Source organism: Triticum aestivum, chromosome 5B, assembly GCF_018294505.1.
Source record: "Triticum aestivum cultivar Chinese Spring chromosome 5B, IWGSC CS RefSeq v2.1, whole genome shotgun sequence".
Classification (NCBI taxonomy): domain Eukaryota; kingdom Viridiplantae; phylum Streptophyta; class Magnoliopsida; order Poales; family Poaceae; genus Triticum; species Triticum aestivum.
This window is the reverse complement of record NC_057807.1, coordinates 605,232,877-605,238,258: the sequence shown is the minus strand read 5'-3', so window position 1 is coordinate 605,238,258 and position 5,382 is coordinate 605,232,877. Positions and strand designations below refer to the sequence as shown.

At 42.7% G+C, this 5,382-nt stretch overlaps 1 long non-coding RNA gene across 1 annotated transcript in view; it reads right to left on the bottom strand.

Annotated features, from left to right (window-relative positions):
• LOC123117114 (uncharacterized) overlaps window positions 1–407 on the bottom strand; it is a 947-nt gene extending 540 nt beyond the window's left edge. The window contains exons 1-2 of the long non-coding RNA XR_006457299.1: window positions 266–407; window positions 77–177 (exon numbers count right to left, since the gene is read on the bottom strand). This is a non-coding gene — a long non-coding RNA (uncharacterized lncRNA). The remainder of the gene's footprint in view (window positions 1–76; window positions 178–265) is intronic.
• Window positions 408–5,382: the final 4,975 nt, after the last annotated feature.

Here is a 5,382-nt window from a genome sequence, read left to right as displayed (position 1 = left end):
GGGATTGAGCAAACCATATATAACATAAAAATGAAAATGCAGAAACAAACATGATTGGGAGAAAGAGATGATTCACCCCTTTCTTTTTCGTCAAGCTCTTCCACAAGATCTTTCTCTTCTTTTCTATCTCAGATAAGAAATTCCACAAGATTATTTCTCTTCTTTTCTATCTCAGATCTGAAAAAACACAAATTGAGAAATCAAAATCACAGAATCAAAGAACTGGGATATAATAACTGGGGGGAGGAGGGGGGTGGGGAGCAACCTAGATTGGGGATGGTGATGCTGGACGACGAGCTTCTCCACTCCACGAGCGTCGCCTGGACCTGGAACTCCTGCTACTCTGCTCCCACCACCCACCTCCATCCTCCTCTGCTCCTCCATTCCCACCACGAAGACCATGTTGCCCCTCCTCGCCCATGGTGGCATTCCTCCTTTCCTTCCTTCTCTCTCCTCATGTTCTATCTTTCCTGCAGATCAAATCGAGTGCCGCCACCGCCCTTTGCCTGCAGGTGACCGCCGCCGCCGTCGCCGGAGAAACTCGCCTCCGCACCCGCACGCCTCAGATCCGCTGGATCCGAGATGATGAGGGATGGACTGAGTGAAGGGGACGAGGAGCTAGGGGAGGCGGCTGTGGGGTGGAGAGGGAAAATGTTTAGGGTTGGAGACAAGGAGGGAGAGGAGAGATCCAAGGGGGCGTGGGGCTCAGGATGTGCACGTCGAGCACGGGGCGGGCGCGGAGTGGCTGCCTAATCCCTCGCAGACAAGGGAACAACTGACCCAGCCAATCCATGTGAGTGCTGAGCCCACCAGTCATAGGCCAAGAAATTAATTACACAGTGACCAAAAATTACCACCAGTCAAATGATCGAACGACCAGGAGCCAAAGTCAAAGGAGATCGAACGGACAGGAATGATGCGCACGGGAAGGCCTCCTGAATGGCGGGTACTCTAGGAGGCTTTATATGTTAGATACTGGAAGATGCTTATCAATAACTATATACAGTTCTTATTCCATTCACACATATTTCTTGCCTCCTGATCATGGTATTGTAAAGGACACTAAAGAGACAGGTTCTAGGGAAAAAAGTAATAGAGCTATAGGAAATAAAGTAACTCATTTAGGTATGACTATGGACAAGGCAAGGGTTTCAGAGAGAAATTGGGGAATAAAGCAATTTTCTCAATCTAATTACTTCAGAATCATCAGTATGAGAAAACATTGATACCTGCTACTACATACTGATCCACTTGCTTCTCTTCATGGAAGAGTACCATTAGTCCTCTGTCCATATGAAGCGAACATAATGGCCATCTAACATCAAATAATGTCTTCTTGAAACTGAAACATAGAAAGGCAAGTTTGAGGTAGAAACAGGATCACCCATGTTATCACAAAAAAATTAAGAAACAAAGAAAACGTCCAACAAGAGAAACTTGCAACCCATCCTAAAAATCCTAGAATCTGAATGACATCAGATTCAGCACAAGGCAAAGTATGTATCTTAATCTTATTGAACCAAAGAGAGTAAAAGAATAAACTTGGGAACATTATATACATAAAAAATATAAGTGTCGAAGACCACCGGTGCCATTCTCATCAGCATCGACCAATTTTGTGAAAGTAAAAAACATCAAACATGGGAACCGTACCGCCCATCCTAAAACTCTTGGAATCCGATACACGAAGAACATCAGACACATGACTGCCATACATCATATAAAAAATTAAGTTATTTTAATTACTGAGAAACCATGCATCTATTGCCAACAAAATTGGGGCTTCTCATGTACATCGGACCAACAAGTGCAGCTGCAATTTTAGAAGTATTTTGGTTTGACTAAAGCAAACGCTAGTCCTCGCACAAGACCCCTTCCAGCCTCATGCTTCAACCTAACACACCTTGTACGTAATACATCAAGGCCCCATGAGCACAAAATAGAAATGAATATATACGCTAGTAAGACCAAAAATTAACAAAATACAGGGAGCTTAATCATATTGTCTTACATGCATCGGGATGTAAGATGCGGTGACCTTGGCGCCACAACCATGGAGACAGCCAGTCTGGACATGATGATGGCAGGGGTTCAGCAGCGAGAAAAGGAGGAGAGTCTGAAAAGTAAGCACAATTACTGATCATTTTTACAATTGCTGATTTAGATTCCGATTCATACTCTAAAATAGGAGGGCTAAAATTCTGTATTCAACCCCTATAAATAAACTACACAAGATGATAGTGAGACTGTGCGTAGAGAGCTAAATGTGCAAGATCGACATCTTTGCTAGTAAAAGACTTAGCATTTTCTTCTTGAAGAAAGTACATATCTACTTTTGGACAAAAGAATGCAACACATACAAAGAATGGAAAATCGCCATCGAACAAAAGCCATGTTCCACCATTCAAGTATCTGAACAAACAAGCATGTGATTGGTAGCAGTAGTGAATAGTATGCATAAATGTGTAGGCAAGTAACAAAGATTAGCGAAAGGGAAACAAATTATCCAAAAGAAGAAAGGTTTTATATATTTTCAACGTACCCAGCCATAAAATCATATGCTTCTTGATTAACAAAATGAACACACAATTAAGTAGGCATAGGAGGTGCACAATCATGTACCGACAAAAAGCAGAGATGGACAGGGATCAAGTTCATCCATCCATCTTCAAAAAGAGTTCTGAGTTCCGCATATATATAGAGATATAGATAGTGGTGTTCTGAAAATAGCTCTTCTTAATTCTGCATTTCTCCTAGGTACATCTATAAGAAATGCAGAGTGAAGCTGATATTTCCTTTCTATCCTCACAAATATTTTATTTTCAAGCCAATAATAAATTTAGATTGCTACTATTATAATTAGAGTACTTATATCAGAGATATTATGGTATAAGCACTTAATAAACTGCTATCAAAGAAGCATACATGACATAAGGGGTATTTTGTTGCCTCAACAATTAAAAAAAATAGAGCAGTACAAATCTTTAAAGGAAAAAGGCAAACTGAACTTGCAAACAGTGTGGGTTCCATGAATTTGCACAGAATATAGACAAAGAAAAAGAAACTAAATTCAGACCACAGAACATGGCAAACCATGGAGAAGGAAAATCAGGAGATGCCAAAATCATTCAGCAATTTTGTCCCTTGGACCAAGAAGCAAAGACAATTTACTTATATACAGTATACGACCAAGAGCTTGCAGCAGGGTAATGAATAAAACAGAACTGCAAGTCTGCAAGAAAGAAGCATATTTACCTTATTAGTTTCCATTGGATTTCTAAGCTACAAAAAGTTGTTACATTAATGCTCTCAAGATTGGTAGGTTGTACCCTTTTCATAGTGTGGTGAAACTATAATTAAATGAACTTTAATTGCATAGCTCTTGCAAGAGTATCACTTCATGTATGACCAATTGGAATCCTTGCTCTGTACTTAATAATTTTGCACTCCAAATAGCTACAACCCTCTACTGAATTTTTTTAACCAAGAAGCAATAATGTGACCATAATTAATGGCAAAAAATGTTCATTGCTCGTGTTAGAAGGATAAAATAACTACCTTTGGTAGGTACTTCAACTATGAAAGATCATGTAATAATTAGTGATTTACCTGAGAGTAAAAGGGTCGCAAGTATATTCATTAACTGCCCTCGTGCAACCTGCAAATTGATTATGGAATGAGTTTCTGACGGGAAATAGAAAACACACAACACAAAAGAACAGTAGGTACCTGACATAGCTCCAGCGTGGTAAACTTTTTTGAGTGCTTCCAGTCATCTTTGGTGTCTTACTCGTGTCTGGCCATTGCCCTGCTCGTCAAGGTCACCTTTGCACCACCACTCACGGCAAGGCTCATGTACCAAGTATGCTCCAGCTGCCAACAGACAAGCAATGTTGCGGAAACCAATTGAGGCATTTTCACTAAGTAAAGCTACAAAACCATTTAGTAAAATCCAGTGGAACTATCCTACTACATGACTGAATCAATGAAACATAACAGGAGCTGCAGAAGCCACTCTAGATCTTTTTCACAAACCAAAGGTAGCATTTTAGGTACTAATTAACCCTGGGGCATATATTATCATTTAGTCAAATAAATGAATCAATGAAAATTGATAGGAAGAGAAGGAATGGGGGTGTTTCAGAACCATGGCTACACATACATGGCATACATCTGAAAAAGGGAAAATGAACAGCCTAAATACATACTTGAAGGAAACAGGATAAAATAAACTGATGTATGAACTGCAATGTGATGAGATTATTAGTAGACATGATAAAATACGTATGTACAAGTCATTATTTAATAGATTATGAATAGGAAGAGCTTGGAAACAAGGATGAAATTAAATCTGGAAAGGAAACAAGAATAAATCAAATCTGACTAAATCCACGAGAGTACATGTGAAGAGAGGGAGAGAGAGAGAGAGGGGCAAGAAGCACGTGATTAACTTTTGATTCATATGGTGTGCTGCCTGTGTGTAACAAGAAAGAGGGGTCGGAGAAGAGAGAGAGGGCACAAGGGGGAGAGGGGGAGTACCTGTGTGTGAGGGGGGGGGGGCTGGCCTCGCCGGCGTCCGTCCCACCCGCTCCAGATCGGGAACCTGGGAGAAGATGCGGAGAGGTAGGGGCCTCCCCGTCGCTCACCGGCACTCGCCGTCGGCCGCATCGATCTAGCCACCACCAGGACGCTCTAACTTCTTCCGGGGTCTCCTTTTCTTCGTCCAGATTGCGACCAGCAGCACCCCCGAGAGAGAGAGAGAGAGGGGGCTTGGGGAGGTCGATGACGAGGGTGGGCTAGGCCATGGCGGCAGGGAGGACGTGAGAGAGGAGGCGGAGATGGGCGGCATGGGGCGAGGTGGGGCTTGGGGAGGAAGCGCGAGAAGAGGGAGGCGGCCGCAGTAGGGTTCCTTTTACCCAGGCCACTATTGGCGAGGACGCGCTGCACACCTCGCGTACCAAAAACTGGAGAAAACTCACATGGGTCGCATGACCCCACAGCCAACGAGCCCCACCCGTCATCCTCTTTATAAGCTTACATTAATGTGAGAAAAAGCCAACGGTTGACCAGCTGCCAGCAGCCAAAAAAGTACTGTGGTGAATTCATCCTGCGGTGAAAAACGTCTCGCGCGAGGAGTGCCCCTGGAATGGCGGGTACTCTAGCATGGTTTATATGTTAGATGTCAGCCAGCAGTGTTTGGTTCAGTTTCAATGATCCTAGAGGAACTCTAGTAGCAGAGTTCGCCTTATCGGTTCAGTCGTTATATAATAACCATCAACATGGTGATTTTGAGTCAAAATGACGCTCTAGCAGAGTCACCATATAGCCTCGAGTCACTATAATTCACCGAAAAATTGGCGTCATGACATTTTAGAACGCATG